We start from the raw sequence: 25827 nt of genomic DNA, 5'->3' as shown, positions 1-25827 counted from the left end.
CCTAACTAACGGAACAGTGTTGTAGGAACGTGATGGGATCTCGAGACAATTAGTAGGAATCTGTCACTTGGTGGGGGACATTTCTTACTTGTCAAAATCAGGTGAATTCAAATGCTATACATCAAACACTGAAAGATTAGTGAGAATACGTCACGTAACCGATACTGTGACGAAAGGGGAGTTGAGAGGTGAGCTCTGTAGCAAAAAATGGTTCAAATGGCTCTGAGCACTATGGGACTTTACTTCTGAAGTCATCAGTCCCCTAGAACTTAGAACTACTTAAACCTAACTAACCTAAGGACATCACACACATCCATGCCCGAGGTAGGAGTCGAACCTGCGACCGTAGCGGTCGAGCGGTTCCAGACTGTAGCGCCTAGAACCGCTCGGCCTGCTCTGTAGCACTTCTTCTTAGAGTTGTGGGCGAACGTATTACAACTTCTCACATATTTCTCCCGAAGTGACTGCAATGAGAAAATTAGGTGCTAATAGGAAGATTTTTACCGAGAGACAATCAGCAGCAGAACTTCTGACTTTTGTTTTCTCGACAAATAAGAAACAACATTCTTCTGTGACTTTCTTGTGCCTATAAATGGATGGACTGACATCTTAACAGTTAGATTAAATTTACATCTGCATCAATGTGCATATTTCACAGGCCATCGTACGGTGCGGGTCGGAGGGTACCTTGCACCATTACTAATCATTTTCTCTCGTATCCCACTCGCAAATGGAGTGAGTGAAAAGAATATTATCTGTATGTCTCCTTGTGTCTTCATGGTACTTACGCAAAGTGTATGTTGGCAGTATTAGAATCCTTCTGCATTCACCTTCAAATGTTGGTTCTCTAAATTTTCTCAATAGTGTTTCTCGAAAAGAACATCGTCTTCCTTCCAGGGATTCCCATTTGAGTTACGTCACTTCATGGAAACTTCGAAGTCTGGAAACAGTTCTACATGTTACCATGACTTCCAGTCTATCGTACGGGGCTCTTCAAGAGGGAATTGACATGTGCACAGAGTTGATTTCTGTTGTTGCTCAGTTTTTTTCCCTTAAGTGTACACTCCTATTTCTTACCAGATGTGCTTCGTTATTTCTGTTTATGCCTTACAACTCTGATATGTACTTACCACCTTGTCAGGGCATGTATAGACTATAGCTTTAAGGTATTTATCTTTATTACCCCAATAATAAATTATTCGTTAGTCGACTGCAGGTAACATCTTGGACCATAAGAGTTTCCATTCTCTACCTACAGAGTGCGTCTTAACAGTGGCGTCATTTATAGACGACAAGTTAGCAAGTTAAGCGTCCAAGGCACAACCATCGGCCTCAGACAGCTCTACACACATACATGCAGGAAGAAAAAAGTTACTCACCATGCGAAGGTCTAAAATGGCTCTGAGCACTATGGGACTTAACATCTGTGGTCATCAGTCCCCAGAACTTAGAACTACTTAAACCTAACTAACCTAAGGACATCACACACATCCATGCCCAAGGCAGGATTCGAACCTGCGACCGTAGCGGTCACGCGGATCCAGACTGAAGCGGCTAGAACCGCACGGCCACAGCGGCCGGCTGCAAAGCTCTCTCACGATCAATTTAATTAATTAGTCGATCAGTTTGATATGATCGATGTGCCGCCGGGCGGATCGAAGCACAAGTGAGAGTCCCACGTATGTGTTTCGAAGGCTCGAGTGATATACGGTTTTCCGTGGGAGCAGGATCTTTTAACGAAATTTAAGTCTTCCACCTACACAGGGAGAAATGACCATCGTAATAAAATCAGCTACATTACCGAATTCGTAAAGTGATACGTAGTATAGAGCTGATCTTTACAACTCCTCTGTGTTGCTTTTTGGCTAATTTAAGAGACTACGTAGGTGATGAGGCATTTCACTACACTATGATAGTTCGAAAGTGAGAAGGTATCCTATGACAGAGGAAGAGCATGCTCTTAGCACACCGTCATAAGCCGAAAAAGAGTCTAATATTCTAGTCCTGTTATGCAGCACGTAACAGATTTTAAGCTGATTAGAACAGATTTTTTTTACCGGATTAGAGAATACTTGGAGAAAATATAGCCTATGCCATTGTTGTACAGGATTTTTACGCTAATAATCAACAAATAACGATACTTTAGCGATGTGAAAACACGTGTATGCTCCGATTTCTTCTCTCTTCGAAAATAACATGCGGAAATGGAGTAATATGAGTTTAGTGTGAGAAATTTGAAGTGTATGGAAAACATTTTTTTAAAAAAAAAAAATAGAAGATGGATGTATTAATGTTATAAAGACAATGTACAGAGGACACAATTGTGGAACTAGAACACCATTGGGGAACTCTGAATACTTCGAAATAACACAAGGACTTAAGCAAGGAAGTATTCTATCTCCTGCACTTTTTAATGTTGTGATGGAGGGAATGAATAGGGCAGTTAAAGATATAGTAAAAGAAAAAGACAAAAAGATGATTTTTGCAGATGATATGGTAATATGGGGTGATAAAGAGGTAGATGTACAGTTACAGCTTGATGTGTGGAAGGAAATAATGAAAAGGTATGGATTAAAAATAAATAAAGATAAGAGTGAAGAGAGAAAGGAATCAACGGAAATATTACCTTGAATGGAGAACTCCTCAAAATGGTAGAAAGTTTTACTTATTTAGGGAGTGAAATATCTAGGGATGGAAGAATAACGAACGAAATTAATAGGAGGTTACAGAAGGGAGGCAATTTCTACCAAACAATAAAACACCTGATTTGGAATAATGAAATTTCATAAAGAGCAAAACTCCTTATGTATAAGAATTATTACATCCCTATTGTCACCTATGGTGGAGAAACATGGACAATGGCAGAAAGGGACTGGAGCAGACTGCAAGCAGGGAAAATGAAATTTTTCAGAGCAGTTAAGGGAAAAACAAGAATGGACAGAGTAAGGAATGTAGAGATTAGAAAGGACCTCAAACAAGAAAGTATGAGAGAAGAAATTGAAAGAAAGAGATTAAGATGGTATGGGCATGTTAAGAGGATGCATGGGCAGAGACTCCCCAAAATTATGGAAGAATTAAAGATGAATGGGAAAAGACGTAGAGGGCACCCAAGAACACGGTGGAAAATGGGAGTGAGAATATCTGTAGAAAGGAGAGGTGTGACCTGGCAGCAAGCGGAGGAAGAAAAGTGGTGGGACGACCGAGCCAAATGGAGAGGACTCATCAGCACCCAGACCTGGCAGTAGCTGGAGCGGGATTCGGATATAGATGGACAACATTCCCACCTCTAATTCGGTAAGGATTTTTTAAACTGAGGAGTATATGTTTGGAGTGGAATTGGAGTTAGAACTCGACGTTCAAGCCACGCCTGCTTGTCTCAGATTATGCTAGGAGCTAGGGACACCCGCCCGCGGCCAGCAGCTGGCTTGTTCTCGAGGGCTCGGTCGACTAGAAGCTGCGGCTTAGCCTCCCACGACAGGCAGTTACAGGAAAGGCACCGGCCTGTCAGCGTTTCATACAGGTAAGAAACGACGGTTGTCTAGCCTTCGGCTACCTAGTTTCTGCTATCTTTTATCATCCAAGTACCCACATCCCATACAAGCAGATCTAAGTAGAAGTTTTTTATTACGTATTTTTATTAGCTTAGCGAATAATCCAAGAAGTGTATTAATTTATGAATATGCATGTACACAGAATATAATCCTTTTTTATGTTTATTTGGTGCAGTTTTAATAACATCCAGCTTAATTTTTAACTTATACTTTAATTTACATTTGAACCTTCTAATTGTTTCTCCAGCCTGTAATTTGATAGGTGCAAAGAAGGTATTTTCTTGAATTCCAATGCATGTCTAAGATTTCCTGTAAACTATCTCCTTTATGGCTTTAACAATTAGCCCTGTTCCTTCCAGCAATTCTTCTAGCCAAGAGCATTTGGTGACTTCAATCTTGTCTCTTATTTCTTGCATAACACTATTGTTGTAACACTGTACTGGTATCTGTAAGTAAGACGTCTGACAGTCTAAAGATTGTGACAACCATCAGGATATGCGTGAAGTCTTGAATGTTTGAAAGTATGTAAGATACCTAAAATCCCTGCACGGCAGGAAAGTACCATCCTTTTTAGATATGAGACAAATAGGAGCAGCCCAGAGGCTGTCAAAAGGGCTGACTATCTGAGCAACTAACAATTCGTCCAGTATTCTTTTGGTGGCCCTAAGGGGATCAGGGTCCAAGTGGTGAGCTTAGTACCATGCAGGGGGTCCAGGAGAGGTTATGATGTAGTGGAGTGTACTGTTATTCAGAATGAGATTTTCACTCTGCAGCGGAGTGTACGCTGATATGAAACTTCCTGGCAGATTAAAACTGTGTGCCCGACCGAGACTCGAACTCGGGACCTTTGCCTTTCGCGGGCAAGTGCTCTACTATCTGAGCTACCGAAACACGACTCACGCCCGGTCCTCACAGCTTTACTTCTGCCAGTATCTCGTCTCCTGCCTTCCAAACTTCACAGAAGCTCTCCTGCGAACCTTGCAGAACTAGCACTCTGCAGTATCCTTTCTTTCTTCCAGGAGTGCTAGTTCTGCAAAGTTCGCAGGAGAGCTTCTGTAAAGTTTGGAAGGCAGGAGACGAGATACTGGCAGAAGTAAAGCTGTGAGGACCGGGCGTGAGTCGTGCTTCGGTAGCTCAGATAGTAGAGCACTTGCCCGCGAAAGGCAAAGGTCCCGAGTTCGAGTCTAGGTCGGGCACATAGTTTTAACTTGTACTGTTATCAATAACAAAGTGGCACATGTTTGAAGTAGATGGAATGTCACTCACAACCAGTGCAGAGGCACTCACTTTGCTGAATAATGTACTAACCTCTGTGTTTGTGAGTGCAGATGTGGCTGTAGCAGAGTGTGTGGAGTAATAGATTGTAATGATGTCATGTTCAGTGGCGAACAAGGTATGATTAGACACTGGAGACGAATGGTATCAGCCAGGATGTCCATATGTAATAGTTTCAAGTGTCGCAATTGGAGTAACAAATCCACAGATTCCACCAGTGTTCTTAGACATGAAGAAATTGATTCCACTGCAAGATTTGTAGGTGGTGAAATAGTTGATGGTGTGTCAGTGCCTTTAGGAGGCGGAAATTCCTGGACATAATAAATCTGGTAGGGACATGCATGACCATGCATTGGGCGAGGTCAGGAACCAGCTCATATTGATCGATGAAGTCAGTCTCAACGACCGGTTCAGCTTTAGTGACCCACAGAACGTTGCAATACAGTTGTAGATTGGGTACCAAGACGATAGTGGCAATAGTAGATCCGTGAACCTCGATCATGGAATTATTAGTGTCTTCTAAGGCTGTCATCAGTGTGCTGGAAGACGGAGAAGCTAGTGTATGAGGGAGTATATTCACATCAGAAGCCGTGTCCACAAGATAAAGTCTTCCTGTTGTGCAATCCATAAGGTATAACGTACGTGAGGCAGGCGGGCATGTCATGTTCCTGGCAGTGTCGCGCGCTGTGGATATTTGGCTGCCTGATACATAGCAACAGCCTGTTGCTCCCTTGTCAGCCTGGTATGTCAGTACAGGTAATGACATGGTGGCTTGTAGTTCCGAGCTTGTACGGCAAAAAGTGTGTGAAACCAGCAGTGGCTCACAGGTGATGAGGTACTTGCTGCATTGTCAGTTAGCGAGCTTTGAGCATCACTGCTGAACATAGCAGCCTGCTGGTTGGACGCAGACTGAGTGAGTACCGGAGGTAGTCGGGTGTGGTCAGCTGCAGTTGACGAAGGTGCTGGTAAGGGTAGCCAATTGTGTGCAGCTCTGCGCCGCGCGTGCGTTGACCGTGCATCACAGCGTTTTTGAAGAATGACGGCTTGTTTATGCTGTTGTTGTGTGTCCCGCTTCTCTAAAGTTTGTCAGCGAGGGCGATGCGCTCTGTCATGGGTCGATCACCAAAGACCTGGACTGATGACTAGATGTGCGGTGGAAGCTGAGGTAGCCAGAGAGACCACAAAGTAGCGACAGACAGCACAGTATGGTTCACGACTGCGCGGAACCTGCACCACTATTGTGAGGATATCTGTCAACATAGTTCTTCGTAACAGATGACCTGCGTCAGCTGCTGTTCTGGTGAAAGAGGCAGTCACCCTAATATGGTGTGCTTCACTGTTGGTACTTGCCACAAGTTGGAGGGTGAAGAATGACATCATCGATTACCTCACCATTGCCGCTTAGTTGTGTAGTCAGTGCGATGAGCTTCACCTGATCATCAAGGACACTTACGCTGCATTATTAATTCCACTGTAGCAAACCGTGGCACGATGTGGAGGGGGATGTAATCTGATAGCTTGATTCTTTGGAGTTGACTAAGTATGTAGTATGATCTTCGTTGCAAAGTTACAGCATACAGAACTTAAGTGTCCTAGTCCGAGCCTGTACCGGGATGTCGTTCCTGTGGAAGTGTAGTAATAGCTTCTGGGAAGTGAACAGTAGCGGTGTGTTCTCCATCGGGCAGAAGGTCCTGCCAGGTTGTAAGTGTGCTTTGTGGAACAACGTGTTGTATCCAGTGTTGACAGCCGTAGAGAGTCGTTTCAGCAGTGGACCCCATGGAGCGAACACATCTTAACATGGCGCGGAAGATGCAAAGATGCAGACGTTCTGAGATTTACGGCTATGAGGCAGTCATCATGGAACAGATTGGAGAGGGGCGAACATGCCAAGAAGTGATTGTCCAAAGTCGTTACGTTCGATGTAAACTCAGTCTTAATGTAGTCCATAAATGGGGACTGATACGGGTACAGTTGAGATGTATACTCCACAATGTCTGTCGTGAGAAGCGCTTGCGAGTCGCCAAAGTTAGCACACTTACGGAAGAAGCAAAGTTTTCTGCATCTGTGCTGATGTCGTATGATAAATAGTACCGACCAGACAGCATTGTCAGATACGACCAGAAACACAGAAAATACGCAAAAGTTGCGCGGTCGCGAAAACTCGTTAGAGAAGTAAACTAGGAGTCACCAGCGTATGCAGTGAATATGGGTAGTGAGGTAAAGACACACACTGTGTAATACATGCGATTTATTCTATCACTTAATACAGACATCGAGGTCAGAGGCCAGACTAAAAAGCTAGGAATACTGCTACACTATGCCTTCTCGTCAGAGCGGATAGTATTGCTTGAGGGCAGAGTCCTTACACAATCGTAAATTACGAAAATCTTTGCAAGCGTCCTAAACTTCTCAAAAATATACCGTTTTCAAGCAAATATATAACGAAATTTCGTAAGCATTTAATTCTGAACCAGGATACTGTGCCCAGAGCTCTTGAAAAGCACAGTTAAGTTTTCCTCTGACGATATAATACTACATAATGTATCACTTTCCTAAAAAGCACAGATTATGACATCTCGTTGAATCGGGTGTACTGCAGGTGGTCTGCGTTTTTCTAACACAATATTTCGAAGTCGTACGTTGGCGTCTTCATCAGGTGTTTCCTGTGATAGGAAGCACCTGATGAAGACGCCGATGTACGACGTGACTTTACTTGAAGACAAGGGAAATACCGTCAGTTGGCTTTTGTAAGTAAGCACGAGGAAGTAAAAGGGCGAACTGCGGAGATCTTGCAACTTAGCTGATTTTCCGTCCCCTTTTACACTAGTGCGCCAAAGATGAACACTGCAGCTTCAGTATATCACAGAAAAACGATGTGAAGTGCTAAGCACAACAGACGCGCATCCACTTGGGGCAGATATCATGCAGATACTGTGGAAAACCTACAGCATGGATGCAGTTACCAAGGAAGTCACCAGACCACAGTGAAGGATATGCCAAGCCACTCAACGTTGCTGAAACCGGTATCTGAAGAGGAAGTGACAGATGTTATAAAAAAGCCAAAGGCAAAAATGTCTGCTGGACATGATGAAGTATCAAACTACCTAATCAAGCAGATGGTAGCAGAAATAATTACTCCACTATTGAGTATTGTCAGCTGCTCATTCCAAGGAGTACTTCCTGATCAACTTAAATTAATTAAAGTAGTATCTGTGTGCAAAAATATAAACGATGACGATCCTAATAACTACAAGCCAGAATATTTAGTATCAGGCTTCTGTAAAATGTTAGAAATGCTTATGCTCAAAGAACTAACTGCCTGCCTGGAAAAGCAAAATGTTGTATTATAACTTAACTGCTTTTCTGTTTCTCTTTGTCAGAGCGAATCTTCCTAAAACTGTCCACCAAAACTTCTCAAAAATGATTGCCAAACAAACTACTTCCTATCTTAAATTCGTGTACTGTGCAAAATCGTGACTATACTGAATTATACAAAGATTTAACACATTTGCTCGACATTATCTACGAATTGAAGCTAACTGTTTCTATAAAGATGTAATGTTATCTTGAATACAATCTTACTTCTGAAATATATGCGCAACTGAACTGACTAAGAAATTGCTGGCCATAAGCTTTATTTTCACTTACCTTGTGCCTTGAGAAACATTCCTACTGCTTTTCGAAGGCAATACACATCATACAGCAACATTCAAACGTATGACTGAAAACTCTGTACCATAAAGTGCAATGTGTGTATGTATATAATAAAATGAATGAAGAATGAGAATTGTAAGCGGTACAAAATAATTTCTGACAAAATTCAAATGAAATGATAATTAAATCAAGACCCTACGCTTCCAACAGGCGTTGATATCCATCAAGAGAGACAGTTGAAAATGTGTGCCCTAACCGAGACTCGAACCCTGGATCTCCTGGTTACATGGCAGACACTCTATCCATCTGAGCCACCACGGGCACAGAGGACAGCGCGAGAGCAGGGATTTATCCCTTGCACGGTCCCCGGGAGACCCAAATTCCCAACTTAATGTCCACAGACTACATTTGTAGTGCCCCTGCCCATTACACACATTACTCATGGCAGACAATCTGACCAAGTCCTGTAAGAGTTCAGGCAATGCATGTGCATCCACATAGAAGAAGGTCAATGGCTGGTTAGCCTTAACTATATGTAGATGGTTTTCTGTTCTTTCGGACATGACCAAAAGAACACATACCATCTGCATATAAATTCAAATGAATCTCTACAGTAGTGGGGTGATGAGAGTTCTGCACCAATTTTGATATCAAATTTTGCCAAGCAAATTAATTCATTGATCAATTAATTACCCCCACACCAGGAGAAATCACAGGTTTTAAATAGCCAGCATGTGGGTCCCCCTCCGAGAACCCTCCCCTCTCCTCCCCCTCACCTCTGGTGATGTAAGCCAAGAAAGCAGCAAGGGAAAAAATGGTAGGACATTCATTCACTCTGGGTCCAGTTGCTGGACTGGGAGTACCACATGTTACCCTCCCCCTGCCTCCTCACCATAAAATGGCGGAAAATTCAAATTTTTGCGATAAATTCAAAAAATGGCGGAAAATTCTAATTTATTGGCGAGAATATCAAATTTTGTGTGTTCATCTTGAGGTCCGGAGACCAACTGACCTAGTTCATAACAACAACAACACCAGAGGACACTGTTTGCCATCCCTGTCCTCAACACCACTCCCATCCCCACCTCCAACCCACCTCCCCCCATCACCACCACAACTGCCACCACCACCACCACCACCATCATCATCATCACCACCCCACATCCTCTCGTCTCCTCCACTTGTGAGGGAGCTTCAATCTGTGCTGGGCTGCCAGATAGGACAGTCCTAAGTCTTTATTCTTTTGTATGCAGTGCAGAATATTGTTTACCAAACAATTTGAGTTGCCATTGATTGATCACTAGACAGTAGCTCCATTCAGCTTCGTTAATATCTCTTAGATGTGGAGTGGATATTCGTTGTTAGTCTAGCATTTGAGATTTGCTCCAACCAGTCTAGTCAATAACCCTGTTGGGAAAGTATGGATGCTAATAATAATAGGTCAGGAAGCTACCTCTGAAGTGTAGAGCAGTCTCCCACCGATCTACAAGTACATAACTACTGGAAATAGAGAGGATATTTTCGCTATTAACCTAGCACTAGAGAATTTCTCCAGCTGGTATAGCCAGTAGTTATATATGGAAGGATGGGCTATAATGACAGGACATACGCTATCACTGAAGTACAGGGGAGTAGCCTCCCACCAATCTACAAGTGCTGCTGGGAGGAACATAAGGATGGATAATAATAATATCAGAACAGCAATCCACTATCACACTAAGCCTTTTTTTTTCTTTATTGTAGTTTCATTCCCCTGTCACACATGAGCAGGAGAGAGCTGGCAGCAGCACAGTGCACCACTCTTCAGCCAATTGGGTCTACAAAAATACATAAGAGTGATAACAAAAAAAAGGGAGGACAAAAAGGGGGACATAAAAAACACAGTAAACAGAGATGTTGGGAGTTAAAATATACACTAAGATGGGGATGTGCACTGGGGGGACAGTTAAAAAGTCGACATAAAGTTAAAATAACACAGCTGGCAAATCAAAGTGTACTTAAAAGACATTGGAGGCAAACGAAAGTTAAAAGTCGGCCATAGGATAAAAATCACACAGAGGAAGACACCTAAAAAAACACTGGAAATGAGGGAGCACTCATGAAGAATAAAAAACTGCTGGTAGGGACCTGCCAAGGGACTGGAAGCTGGAGAGAAGGGGAAAAGAGAGTGGAGGAAGGGGCAGTGGGGGGCCTGGGGGGGGGGAAGAGGAAAAAAGAGGGCAGGAGGTGCACCAAGAGGCAGGAGACGGGCAGGGTGGGAGATGAAGAGGGAAGACAAGGCAGGAGGGAGTGCAGAGACACTGAAGGGGAGCACAGGTGAGGGAGGGGGTGCAGAAGGGGAAGGGGGAGGAGAGGGAGCCCTGAGGAGGAAGCAAGAGGAAGGTGGGGTTAGAATTGGTAGGAGGGGCAGACATCAGGTCGAAGCTCATCATCTGGGAGGGGTAGGTGCTGGAAGTTGTGTTGGGAAAGGTGTGGAGATGGAGAGAGGGTGGAACACAATGGTAAAGAAGTAGCAATGGGCTGGTGGCAGAAAGGAAGGGGGACAGTAGGCGGTGGGGGGGGGGGGCGAGTCAGTGGACAATATACAGGGTGCAGACATGTTCAAGGAAAAGGAGAAGGTGGGGAAGGGGATGAGGTTGTAGAGGATGTGTGTGGAGGATGGAAGGTGGATACAGAAGGCGAGTCGGGGTGCATGGCATTCTAGGATTTGGAGGGCTTTATAGAACCTGCGAGGGGCGGAAATGCAGGCAATGCTGGCATAACAAAGGATGGGGAGAATCAAGGATTTGTAGGTGGGAAAGATGGTGGAAGGATGCAGTACCCATGTATGACTGGACCGGAGTTTCAGGAGGCGGATTCAGTTGTGGGCTCTGTGTTGGATTGTAAGGAGATGGTGAGTCCAGGTGAGGTGGCAGTCAATGATGAAGCTGAGGTATTTGAGGGTAAGAGTGGAATGGATAGGACAGCCATAAATGGTTAGGTAGAAATCATGGAGATGGAAGGAATGGGTGGCACAGCCTATGATGATCGCCTGGGTCTTGAAGGGGTTGATATGAAGGAACCACTGGTTGCACCAAGTGGTGAATTGGTCAAGATGGGTTTGGAGGGTATGTTAGGACCGTTGAAGGGTAGAATAAAGGGCTAGGAAGGCGGTGTCATATACAAATTGGGGTAGATGAACAGGTGGGTGAGGTTTGGGCATATCAGCAGTGCACACGAGATAGAGGAAAGGGGAAAGGACGGAGCCTTGAGGCATGCCAGTGGAGGGATAGAAGGTACAGGAGTTGGAAATGGGGATAGAGACATAGGAGGGGCAACGGGAGAGGAAGGAAGCAACGAGAAAGACGAAAGTGATAGGGAGAGCATAGGTCTGGAGTCTGAAGAGGAGCCCAGGATGCCAGACACGTTCATAGGCATTCTGGAGATCAAGGGAAACAAAGATAGAAGAGCAAAAGGTGTTAAGCTGGAGGGAAAGAAGATTGGTAAGATTAAGGAACTGGTCATCAGTTGAGAATGAAGGCCAGAAGCCACATTGAGTAAGGGGAAGGAGATGGAGCTGGTTAAGGTGGCAGTGAATACGGCAGGAGAGGATGGTCTTGAAGACCTTCTGAACATGGAGGTGAGGCAGATGGGACGATAGGAAGAGGTATCAGAGGGGGTTTGTTGGATTTAGGTAACAGCAGAACATGGGAAGTCTTCCACAGGTCGGGGTAAAAGCCAGTGGAGAGGAGGACATTGTACAGGGAAGCAAGGACAGCCAGGAAGGAAGGGTCGATTCCTTGAGGTGGCAGTAGGTGACACCATCATGACCAATGGAAGTGTTGCATTTGGAGCTGAGGACAAGTGTGATGTCGTGTGCGGTGATGGGAGTGTTGATGTCTGAGGGGGGTAACTGATCCAAGTACTGGAAACTAGGGGCGATGGCTGGGACAGAGGTATCAGTGCAGTCAAGGACGGTGGGGAAGAGGCAGTAATTAAAATGGGGATCATTGGGAATGGAGAAGACCTCAGAGAGGTGGGAAGCAAAATGTTTAGCCTTACTGAGGTTGTCATGGAAGGAGCGATTGTCATGGAGAATAGGGTAACATAGGGTGGGATGGCTACCAGTAAGTTGGTAGAAGGATGAGCAGTACTTGGAGGAGCTGACAGGGAGGGTGGAGTTGAGGCGTGTGCGTGTCTGGCCCCAGTCCTGGCGTTTCTTTACTGTAAGGAGGTTCCGGATGTGTCGCTGTAAGTGTCGGTGGCGGATGAGTGTATCCTGTTCACAGGTATGGAGGAAGGGGCGGTAGAGCCTGATGGATTCACGAAGAAGAAGGATGGCCTATGGAGGAAGTATAGGGCGGTGAGAGTGGATGAGTTTGATAGGGACACGGGTTCTCCACAGCGTTAGTGATGGTCTTCTGAAGGAAGGAAGAGGCATGGGTGATGTCAGTGGGAGGGTGGCTTTCGACCTGTGAGGCAATGGATTCCCAGTATGTGTCCCAGTCGGTGTGCTGGTTGTCATGGACAGACTGTGGAGGGGCAGCTGGGCAGGTGGTTGCAGGGGGGCCATGTGCAGAAGAGATGGTGAGAAGGACAGGGAGGTGGTCACTACTAAAAGGCTCGAGGACATCCACGGCGATACGACCAAAGAGGTTGGGGGAAGTGAGGATAACATCGGGGGTTGAGTTACTTTCAGGATGGGTGTGTAGTGGGAGAGGAACAAGGTCACCAAGGAGGGTGGCAAGGAACTGATACCACTGACGAAGGGTGGCAAGGTCACGGCTGTGGAGAGGTCGGCAGCAATCACACAGGTGGAGAAGGTACAGTCAACATGGGAAATCAAGTCATAGGGGAGAGGTGCTGTGGGACAGATATAGATAGTCGCACAGGTGATAGTGAGGGAAGGATGGTGAGGATAAGGTGTTCAGCTGGATCATTGAGGAGGGGTTGTGGCCAGACAGGGAGATGCTTGAGGTGGCCAGTAGCAACCCCACCTCAGGTGAGGGGAAGGGGATTGTCAGTGTGGTGAAGGAGATAGGGAGAGGTGCAGACAACATGGTGAGGTTGAAGGAAGGTTTCATTAAGGATGAGTGAGTGAACATGGTGCTGGGATAGGGTATGTATGAAGAGATATTTGTTGGTGGGGAGGGAGCGAATGTTGAGGTAGAGCAAATGTGGTGGCATGCCAGGAGGTGGGAGGGGGGAAGGAAGTGGGGTGAGGAGTGAGGGGCTTAAACGAGGGTGTCTAGGTGGGTGAAGGTAAAGTGGGCCTGGTTGTGGGAGTAAATGGTGTAGGTATTTAAGTGGAAAAAAGAGCAGGTGGCAAGGGTGTGGGGGCACTGGAAGGGTGAATGTTCTGCAGGACGATGGTTAGGAACCGGATGGTGTCTTCTGCCATAGGGGTAGGGCAGAGGGAATTGCTGTGGTGGATGGGTGTGTCGATGGGACAAGCAGGGACAGTGAGCTCAGGAGTGTGCATGTCTGACGCCAGTCCCAGCGTTTCTTTGCTGTAAGGAGGTTTTGGATGTGTCGCTGTAGGAGAGAGAGGGTTTTGCTTTGCATTTGGAGAAGTAGGTGGGGTGGGGTTCATCACAGATGTTGCAGGAAGGGGAAGAGGCGAGCTTAGGACAGTGTTTAAGGAAGTGGGGGGGCCTTACAATGGGGGCAGGTGTGGGGGCTCTTGCAGTTTTGGGTGAGATGGTCATTGTACAGGAGACAGTGCTGGCAGTGGTAGGATTGAGGAGGGGAATGGGATGGGTCAACAGACTGGTGGTGGTTGAAAATCAGTGCTCCCTGTGTGAGGATGTGATCGATGGAGGAGGCTGACTCAGTAAAGATATGCACGAGGAAGGTAGGGGTGGAGGAGTTGTAAATACGGTGGGCCGAGTGGATGTCCAGGGCAGGGTGGGCGTTCAGTTCCACCAACACCTCTGACTCCATGATCACAGGGCTGAGTTCTGCGATCATGGAGGTGAGGGTTGGTGGACAATGAGGGGGTTGAGGCTGATTAGGAGAGGAGGATGTAAGGAAAGGGGTGAGGGATGCATGGGGTCACAGGTGGTGCAGGGAAGGCGCCGGAGGAGATCAGTATGGAAAGAGGGAGAGGAGGACTTGATGAGAACAGAGTCTCTGCGAGGGATAAGTTGGGTAATGGGTGCACTGTGGATGTATTTCCAGATTTCATGAGTGGGGTGTGGGCATCTAGGAATTTTGGATTAGGGTTGGCACGGACGAAGGTATACGTGGTGGGGGCTGGGGAGGTGGGAGGAGGAATGGAATCAATGGCGGGATCAGAGGGAAGTGGGGCAGGTGGTGGTTTTCCGGAGGAGGGGGTGGAGGTGAGGTCACCACTTGGGTGCACGGAAGGTTTTTTGGTGGGTGTGGCCTGGGACGAGGGATGAGGGACTGGATGAGTGGGGAGATGGTGGGAGGCAGGCCCCTCTTGTGAGGCTGCGGCACCGGATATGGGGGTGGGGCACTTTGTGGTGGCAACTGTGTTGCAACAGGCAGTTACTCGGGCTGGGGAAGCACGAGTAGTTGTAGCGGGGCAGGCAGGGAGAGGGGGAAAGTCGTCTCGGCGGGCGACAGCAGTGGGATGGAGGTCAGGAGCAGGGGCTGGAGCAGGGGAAGGAGCATGGGAAGGAGCACGGGAAGGAGCTGGGGAAGGAGCAGGTGAAGGTGCAACATACAGGTTGGGATACAGAGGTGAGGAGGAGACAGAAGAGGAGGAGACTGTGAGTATGGGAGATGGATGAAACTGGTTAAGCTCAGAGGAAGCACTCCACAAGGTTACAGTGGGGGCAGGTGAAGGGAGGTGTAGAGGATGGTGGTAGTGGGAGTGTCAATGATTGAAGGCGGCATCCACTGGCGACAGGAGTCGCCGAAGTGCCAAGGAACTAAAACGGGGCGGCGGCGGCGGTCACCGGGCGGCGGCGAGCACTGGGCGGCGGTGAACACTGGGGGGCAGTGGCGAGCACCAGGCGGCGACGGCGGCGGGCGGCAGCGACGGCGTGCAGACGGACGAAACGACGACAGCGGCCGGCAGAAGGACAGGCAGCAATGGCAGGGGGCTCTTCCGAAGCAACGAGTACACCCTGAGAATAGCCCAGGTAGTGTAAGTCCTCGACGTGGAACTGAGGGTATCCAACCCTCGAATGGGTACTATGCCTACTTTTTTTCTTGATTGTGATTTCATTCCCTGCCACATATGGGGCAGGGGAGGGCTGTCAGCGGTACAATCTGCTGCTCTTCAGCCAAGTGACATGACAGCTAATAAAAGAAGAAAATTATACATTTAAAGGCAATAAAAAGGGGGACATAAGAACAGAGTAAGGGGAGTTAATGGAAGTAAAAATACACTGACATGGAGACGTTCATGGGGGGACAATTCAAGAAGTCGACATAAAGTTAAAAAATCACAGTTGGCGATTCGTAAAGCACAAAAAGGCACTGAAGTCACACTCACAGTATTAGAAACATTCCAGAACATGACACTTTAAAACCATTTGAAGAGATGAAACACACACGTAGGTACTAAGCTTATAACATCCTACTCCTATACAGGGTGTTACAAAAAGGTACGGCCAAACTTTCAGGAAACATTCCTCACACACAAAGAAAGAAAATATGTTATGTAGACATGTGTCCGGAAACGCTTACTTTCCATGTTAGAGCTCATTTTATTACTTCTCTTCAAATCACATTAATCATGGAATGGAAACACACAGCAACAGAACGTACCAGCGTGACTTCAAACACTTTGTTACAGGAAATGTTCAAAATGTCCTCCGTTAGCGAGGATACATGCATCCACCCTCCGTCGCATGGAATCCCTGATGCGCTGATGCAGCCGTGGAGAATGGCGTATTGTATCACAGCCATCCACAATACGAGCACGAAGAGTCTCTACATTTGGTACCGGGGTTGCGTAGACAAGAGCTTTAAAATGCCCCCCATAAATGAAAGTCAAGAGGGTTGAGGTGAGGAGAGCGTGGAGGCCATGGAATTGGTCCGACTCTACCAATCCATCGGTCACCAAATCTGTTGTTGAGAAGCGTACGAACACGTCGATTGAAATGTGCAGGAGCTCCATCGTGCATGAACCACATGTTGTGTCGTACTTGTAAAGGCACATGTTCTAGCAGCGCAGGTAGAGTATCCCGTATGAAATCATGATAACGTGCTCCATTGAGGTAGGTGGAAGAACATGGGGCCAAATCAAGACATCACCAACAATGCCTGCCCAAACGTTCACAGAAAATCTGTGTTGATGATGTGATTGCACAATTGCGTGCGGATTCTCGTCTGCCCACCCATGTTGATTGTGAAAATTTACAATTTGATCACGTTGGAATGAAGCCTCTTCCGTAAAGAGAACATTTGGCCTGAAATGAGGATTGACACATTGTTGTATGAACCATTCGCAGAAGTGTACCCGTGGAGGCCAATCAGCTGCTGATAGTGCCTGCACACGCTGTACATGGTACGGAAACAACTGGTTCTCTCTTAGCGCTCGCCATACAGTGACGTGGTCAATGTTACCTTGTACAGCAGCAACTTCTCTGACGCTGACATTAGGGTTATCGTCAACTGCACGAAGAATTGCCTCGTCCATTGCAGGTGTCCTCGTCGTTCTAGGTCTTCCCCAGTCGCGAGTCATAGGCTGGAATGTTCCGTGCTCCCTAAGACGCCGATCAATTGCTTCGTTCTGGAAATCTGTCTCGATACAAACGTACCGCGGCACGGCTATTGCCCCGTGCTAATCCATACGTCAAATGGGCATCTGCCAACTCCGCATTTGTAAACATTGCACTGACTGCAAAACCACGTTCGTGATGAACACTAACCTGTTGATGCTACGTACTGATGTGCTTGATGCTAGTACTGTAGAGCAATGAGTCGCATGTCAACACAAGCACCGAAGTCAACATTACCTTCCTTCAATTGGGCCAACTGGCGGTGAATCGAGGAAGTACGGTACATACTGACGAAACTAAAATGAGCTCTAACATGGAAATTAAGCGTTTCCGGACACATGTCCACATAACATCTTTTCTTTATTTGTGTGTGAGGAATGTTTCCTGAAAGTTTGGCCGTATCTTTTTGTAACACCCTGTAGAGGACTCATGTAGCAACAATATTTGGGAAATAAACACATACATAACTGTTCACGAGTCGCAAATCGCATCCTAACTATCAGTAACATGGGAAGTATATAGTACGATATTTTTTTACGAATAAAGCACTTATTAACTTACTTGAACACGGTGGCTCAAGACGAGAAAGAAAACTGACTAGCCTCCTCCACTCGCCTCCAGTCTAGCCCAGCGCCATTTACCGAGTGTATTGTGTACCTAAAGAGCCAGCCAGCCAAGACACCGCAGCTCGCGACTCTACTTCCTGTCGCTGCCCGACCTCCTCGTGACTCACGCCGCTGAACGTGGCGCAATGCCAGTCAAGCAACAGCGGCTGGGATGTAGACAGTATTCTGTCCGTGACATAGACTCCTCCACTTAAAAAATCTTTAACGGGTATGTTGTTTTGTCAATATACTTTGAATTTCCCACACGAAATGTAGATTTCTTCCATTTATACGAGTTATTTTCGAAGACAGAAGAGATCGGAGCATACACGCTATTTCACATTGCTAAAGGATCGTTACTTGTTGTGAAAATCCTGTAAAAGTGTGGTGTAGGCCACATTTCCCCTATGTATTCTCTCATCAGTAAAAAGTCTGTTCTTACCTGCCACAACCTGCATCATAGGACTAGAATATTAAACTCATTCCTTGTTCATGATGGAGTGCTAAGACCTGCCTCTGTCACAGGATGCCCTATCACTTTCGAACTCTCTTAAAGTAACTAAGTGCCTCGCCACATACAAAGTCTCTTAAGGGAACAGCACAGAGAAGTTCTAAATATCAGGTTTATACTAAGTATCACTTTGTAAATTCGATAATGTAATTGATTTTTTTATGATGACCATCTTTCCCTCTGTAGATGGGAGGTTTAAATTTCGTAAGAACAACTAACTGGAACGAAAAAACGATTGATTACCACTCCAACTCTTGAATCATATCTGTGGTACCCTAGCCATAGCTCCCACCCACCAGGTGGGCCGTCATTGACATCGAAGTGATAGGGTAATTAATTAAATTGATCATGGGAGGCCCTTTGCAAGGTCTCATGCAACCAGATAACACTCGCCAGGTAACATCACAGACACTTCCGTGATGTCTCTGTAGCCTTTCCACAGGCTAGGTAGTCACTTCCTCTAATACTAAAAAGGATGGTAACTATCATCAAATAGGTGAATACATCCAACGCTAACTGTGTTCTGTCTCTCGGTTGTCTTGTCATGCTGGTGGAAGTAAGTCACTTGGAATCCTGGTATACAGCTCTCCTGCTGAGACCTGTCGATCTATGGTGTGTGTGTGGGGGGGGGGGGGGGGTGTAAGATGTTTCACACTCGTCTCCACCCCCACGACACCTCCGGATTGCATGTGAAAAACTGCCACCAAGGCACAAACATCCGCCTGTGTGTCAGGGCTGTACCTCCGCCAACTGACATCCCACCGTCCACTGAGTTGGATTGTTGTTAATGATTCCGGACTCACAAAAGCTGTGCTATCCTTCTCAGAAGGACTGGGCACTTAAATGTGAACAATATGTTTCCCCTCATCCCTGACTCAAACCAAAGCATTGTGAGATGTGTTTTCGAAATATCCCAAAAAGACTGACACAGTGAGTAGTAACAAAATACCTCTTTAATGGCCGTCCCGTCCTAAATGAGTATGAGTCTGCAGACCTAGGTCTCCATCAGAATACAGCCCAATAGAAGCGTTCGTATTGTCTTCCGCCAAATTAGTGGGTGGATGCTTCAAGTACTGAAATGGGAATCCCTGGAGGGAAGACGATGTTCTTTTCGAGGAACACTATAGAGAACCAACATTTAAGCTGACCACAGGAGGATTCTTCTGCCGCTAATGTACACTTCGCATAAGGACAACGAAGATAATGACTAGTAGCGGTACAGTATACCATCCACCACACACTGCATGATGGCTTGTGAAGTAAGCATGTAGATGTAAATTTAGTATACCCATTAAGATACCAGTCCATCCTTTTATAGGCACACAAAACTCATGGAAGAATGATGTCTCTGATCTATTGAGAAAGCAAAAGACAGAACTACTGCTGCTGAATGTCTCTTTCAAGAAACCTTCATATTAGTCCCTAATTTTCTCATTGCAGTCACTTCGCGAGACGTATGTGAGAGGTTTTAATATGTTTGCCCACAATACTTAGAAGGAACGCTATATAGCTTAGCTCTCAACGCCCCTTTCATTACAATGTCGTACTCACCTGCCGTATTCTCACGACTCTTTCTGTATTAGATACGTAGCCCTAAAAAGCACCTGATTTCGACGAGTAGGAGTTGTCTCCAGCCATGTTACAGACCCCTGTTATTTCTCTCGAAACCTCATTACGCTCTGACAGCATTGTTCCATTAGTTACAAGACCGTCTAGTCCTCCACCCGTCGCTGACTAGGTAGAGAGCTATTACAACGAGAAAAACAAGCACACTGACGTACAGGAGGAAATTCATAACCTTGCGGAGTATACATGGACTGCACAAAGAAATCCAGAGGCATAGCATCTACATTTCATTGTTATCGAATGACTGACTACAAATACCCCTCCTGTAAATGACCTAATCTCCTTTAACGTACCCCTATGATTACCACGCTAGAAACACAACAGCATAATAGTGTCCAAGTCTTCGTTGACAGCACAGTGTCTCTCTGTCTCTCTCTCTCTCTCTGTCTCTCTGTCTCTCTCTCTCTTACTCTCTCTCTCTCTGTCTACATATCTCTCCCCTCATCATTTTTGCAACATACAAAGAGCGTTCAAGAAGTTCTGCACAGTCGTCTCTATTTTTTTAGTTTTTCCAGGAGGAAATTTTTTGTGAACATACTTGTAATATTTAGCTATACATTGAGCGTACTCAATGTAGCCTCCATCAGCTGTGTTTCATCTGGCTCAACGTTCTTACCGTGGTGTGAATGCACTTTGGTAAAATTCTAGGGATTGACTTTTACACCATCGCTTGACACAGGAAAGAAGGTCTTTCTCACTATCAAATGTTCTACCGCGAATGTGGGCCTTCAGACGACCAAAGAGGTAAAAATCAGACGGAGTCAAGTCCGGACTGTAGGGAGGATGAGGAACAATTTTTCAACCCATTTTTCTGATTTTCTGCTGCGTCATAAGGGCTGTATAGGGTTTGGCATTGTCATGATGTAGTCTGCTGAGCTGACCCTGAAGCTGTGTTCTGTGTGTCTTGATGGCACGAGTCATTTCAGCAAGCTGTTGTGTCATCACACATCTGTCATTTCGGGTGATTTGAGCAATGTTCTCCTTATTCACATCACTAACTGCCGTCGATTGTCTACAGCGTTGTGGATTGTCCAGTAGAGAGAAATCACCTTCTTTAAACCTCTGCAACCAGCGTTGATAATGCTGTGATCCACTGTGTCGCCCCTATAAACAGGGAGCAACTTCCTGTGAATCGATGTGGTAGAGTCATCGCCAGTCTCGAAGAGGAACTCCATCACCGATCGTTGTCGCAACCTGACATCTACTTCACGGTCCATTAGGGCTCACCTGTAAGTAAAAGAAAATACTTTTATGTGCGAACTTATAGCTAAATGTTCCAAGTATGTTCACAAAGCATTTCATTCTCCTCTTTCTCTCCTTTCCTGCCTCCCCTGGCTTCCAGTCTTAATTTAGCTTACTCTCTGTCATGTTTTGGTGCTCACCATACTGGTTACTTAAGTGCAATGTATCTAAGTATCATTGTCCCATGTGGCTTTTAATGCTGTGACCACAATCTTTTATCATGTCTTTGCGCCGCCAGTGTTTCCATATTACATATTCGTTGTGTGTGACTTTGTTTATTTGTGAACTTTATACAGATGTCCCCCATTAAACTCTCCCTTTTTTGTCTATTTTCACCCCAATTGTTTCCCCTTATCACATGTTAAATTCATCTTTCATCCATTATTATCTGTTTTTAACGTTCTCCTGTGGTATTTGTCCAGTTTCTTGGATGAAGAGGGCGAATTGTACCGCTGCCGGCCCACCCCTGCCCACATGGGGCATAGGTATGAAATTACAATAAAGGAATGAAGAAGCGCGATTTCTTAGCTGGCCACCTCTTCAGGTACACAATATAATTGATAGATGGCGCCGGACTAGACTGGAGATGACTGGAGGTGACTATTCAGTTTCTTTTCTCATCTTGATACACCGTTTTCAAGTAAGTTAATGAGCGCTGAATTCGTGATAAATATCATACGATGTATTCCCCATGTTAATGATGGCTGGGATGCACCACCTTCCAACTCGTAAATAGGTATATGTGTGTTTCATTCCAAAATGATGTTACTACAGAATCCTGTACACAGGGGCATGATGTTACAAGCGCAGCAGGACAATATTATTATTACTCATCTTTAAGTTCCTCGCGGCAGCAGCCATTCCCCTGTACTTTGGTAATAGCTTGCTATCCTGTCATTATAACCCATCCTTCCTGTTTAGGGCTATTGGCTAGACTGACTGTAGAAACTCTGATTGTTTAAATAAGCAATATTCTCCACTGTGTACAAAATAATACAGAATTACGTCTGTCATGTCTGGCAGCCCAGCACAGACCGAAACTCCCTCACAGATGGAGGAGGGGAGGGGTGGTGGTGGTGGTGGGGATGGTAAGCAGCACCCTTTGATTGTGGTGTTTTGAACTAGGTCTGTTGGTCACCAGATCTCAAGGTGAACACACAAAATTTGATATTCCCACCAACAAATTTTAATTCCCCACCATTTTTTGAATTTCCCACCAAACACCGATTTCTGACCATTTCAAGAGGAGGGCATAGGAGAGGGGAACATGGGGTCCTCCCAGTCCAGCATCTCGACACAGAGTGAACGAGTTTTCCACAATTTTTTTCTGGGCTGCCATCATGGATTATGTTATGGGATGGGAGAGAGAGGGAAGGGGGAAGGGAAGGGGAGGGTAGGGGGCTGACATCATCTGGGGGTGGGGACTGGGGGTTATTAATAAGTCAATTAATTAATTTGCACAATTAATTTGCTGTCAATAGTGGCACAGTAATCTCATCACCACACTACTCCTGACATCCAAAAGCAATGCTTTAAAAATAAACTGAATGTTCATAATAGCATGTACCTAACATGACTTCAAGAAATAACGCGAAGCAAAGGGAATCTTGCCTTCCTATCAGACCATTCAGTATAACAAACTACTGTCGGAACTCCATCACTGCAATGTCAGTAACACTAAACGATTCTATGCAGTTGTATGCTTACCTTAGCCTCTCAACATTCCACAAAAACTCAAAAATAAATTCCTTTGCTTTTCTCTCAACAATTGTTAAAAATATTCGTACTCCAATTCCACTAATCTAATATCAGACTTAATCCAATCAGCCAGAGTATTATGACCACCGATCTACTGTCAATATAAACCCGTCCAGGCTATAGCAGCGCCGCTTGGCGAGGAATGACTGCTAGTCAGGCACACACAAGGTGCGTGTAGTTTTAGAGAGCATGCTGTCCTTGTGTAGAACTGGGAAGGTGTGAAATCTATCTGATTTTGACCGTGGCTTGGCATGAGCATTTCGGAAACTCCATGACTTGTTGGGTGTTTGATGAGTGCTGTGGTGAGTGTCTTCAATGCATGACGAAACCAAGGTGAAAGCACATCCAGATGTCGTGGAGTCGGTCGGCACCCCTCATTACAGAAGCCTGATGCTGTAGGATTGGTAAACTAGTAAAACTGGACAGGGGGCGAACTGTGGTGGAGCTAACATCAGACTTTAATGCTGGGCAGAGTACAAGTGTGTCTGAACACACAGTGCACCCAACACTCCTAACGATGTGCCTCTGCAGCCGACAACCCATGCATGTGTCAATGTTAACACCACGACTTTGACAACTATGGCGGATACGGGCACGTGACAATTGGCGCTGGACGTTGTCGCAGTGACAGAGCATTTCATGGTCTGATGAATCCCAATAGCTTCGTCATAATGCCAATGGGAGGGCGCGAATCGGTGGCCTTGCAGAGGAACAGCTTGTTGTCACCTGTACTGAGGGACAGAGACAAGCTGCTGGTGGCTCCATTTGCTCTGGGGAACATTCACTTGGTCATCCATGGTTCCTGTGGAGATCGTGGAAAGCGCCATGATGGCCAAGAGTGTTGTAAACTGGTTGCAGACAACATAACCCTTTGATAGCAATCAGGTTCCCGACAACAGTGGCGTTTTTCAAGGAGATAATGTGCCATCTCACAAGACCAGAAGTGTGAAGGAGTGGTTCCAGGGACACAATGGCGAGTTCAGATTGATGTGCTGGCCCCCCAACTACCTAGATCTGAACCCAATCAAACACATTCGGAATGTGACTGAATGTGGCGTCAGAGCTCATCGCCCCCTTGCCTGGAATTTACGGAAATTAAGTGATTTACGTGTGCAGATGTGGTGCTAATTCCGTCCAGCGACCTACCAAGGCCTCACTGCTTCCACACCACGACGTGTAGCCTATGTTATCTGTGCCAAAGGTGGAAATACCACCTATTAGGTGGGAGGTGATAATGTTTTGGCAGATCAATGTAAAAAGAAAGTTTTCTGACCATTCTTCAAAAACGTCTGCTTCTCATCATTGCTCAGCTCAGAAAGCATATAACTTTGCTACTGCTCTTAGACAGAAGCAGTGTAGCTACACAAAAGCATTGTAGGAATGGTCAAAGATTACCCCAATACATGGTTTTCTCTGTGTGAGCTATTCTTATCGATATTTACGTACGAAATGGACTTTACAAAGTGACCAAATAATATGTGTATGTTATGTAAACTCCCCATTTGGCAACTGGCAATTTTTTTTACTAAAGGTAAGGATTGAGAGCAAAATTCAAAAGAGTCATAACTAAACATATGCCCAAAAATGTCACAAGAGTGAGCCACTGAAAAAATAATAAATCTAACAGAAGATAAATGTTTACAGAGTATACAGTTGTAATAATAAGCAAAAGTAAATAGTTTAAGATAACCTCAGCTACTTAGGGTGTATTATAGAGATACTGTATATACAAAGTATGTAATAAATTATTTACCGTGCAATCATCTGTAAATAAGTTGATTTGCACAAACTAGATAATGTCTTTGTTTTGGAAAGCACACAGCACACAACTGTATTCACAGTGTCTTAATGACTGTTTCTATTGTTAACCAGTTACAGATTTCGCTGCATACAAAGCACTTTTGTCATTTAACATAACATATAAACCTGACAAACAGCGAAGAATGTCTATGTTTGGCTGAAACCCACAAGAGATGTAAGTTATAGCATAAATCATAGTACTAAGAGCAGATTCTGGGAAGCAGTCCTTCACTGACAACTCACTAATGTCAAATGGAAACAATAAACTGTTTCGAAATCACTGAATAGCTGAAGAGACTTAATGTTTCATTCTGAACAATTCAACAGGGAAATTAAAAACAGTTCATGTGTGCTTTTGCACATCCCAGGAATCTCCCGTCAAAAAATTATGTTGTGCAATACAGGAAAGTGGTATAGTAGTAAAACATTTTATATCATTAGCGTATATCAATAACTATACAAATAAGATAAGTAGTAAAAGTTGTAAAGTTGTATATCTAGAAACCTAAGCGAATAATATTACGATTTTGCAGAGTCCAGTGTCTATAAACGAGAAAAAAAGATATCTTCGTCTGAACGTAATAGATTTACTATAATGGATTACAGAGAAATAAGAGAGGTAAAACATGTAAAACAGTATACAGCAATAAGCGTGATATGAGGCAGTTGTTATGTGTGTACAGAATAACCTGATAAAAACTCTGAATCTATCCAAGTATGTATGTACTTTTTCAAGAAGTAAATGACAATACACAAAAGTATAGGGAGTGAAGCAGAAGTAAACACATAAGGATAATAAACACACACACAGATGAGGAGAACACAAACATGCAGTTATAAAAGCTTGGATTAGGGAGAGATCTCAATATCTCCGAGAACATCGTCAAGAAAAATAAAAAAAGAATCAGCTAATAACAAAGATTTTTTGTGGTCAAGTCACCTCTTTCGCAAGAGGACACAGCAGACGTCCTCACACAGAAGAATGTAACAACCTTAACATATACTGTCACAATGTACAATGAAGTACATGAACTTGAAATTCTTACAAGTGATACTAATGTTTTGTCAGACATGCACTTACTGTGTATTATTGAATATTGGCTAAAAGAGTCAGAATTACCTTATCA

At 45.0% G+C, this 25827-nt stretch overlaps 1 pseudogene; it reads right to left on the bottom strand.

The window, feature by feature from the left end:
- Positions 1 to 1902: 1902 nt before the first annotated feature.
- On the bottom strand, positions 1903 to 2085 carry LOC126458727 (U2 spliceosomal RNA; annotated as a pseudogene).
- Between the last annotated feature and the right edge of the window lie 23742 nt (positions 2086 to 25827).

Source organism: Schistocerca serialis, chromosome 2 (assembly GCF_023864345.2).
Source record: "Schistocerca serialis cubense isolate TAMUIC-IGC-003099 chromosome 2, iqSchSeri2.2, whole genome shotgun sequence".
Classification (NCBI taxonomy): domain Eukaryota; kingdom Metazoa; phylum Arthropoda; class Insecta; order Orthoptera; family Acrididae; genus Schistocerca; species Schistocerca serialis.
Note: the sequence above shows the minus strand (reverse complement) of the source record. Positions and strands in the feature narration are given on the sequence as shown.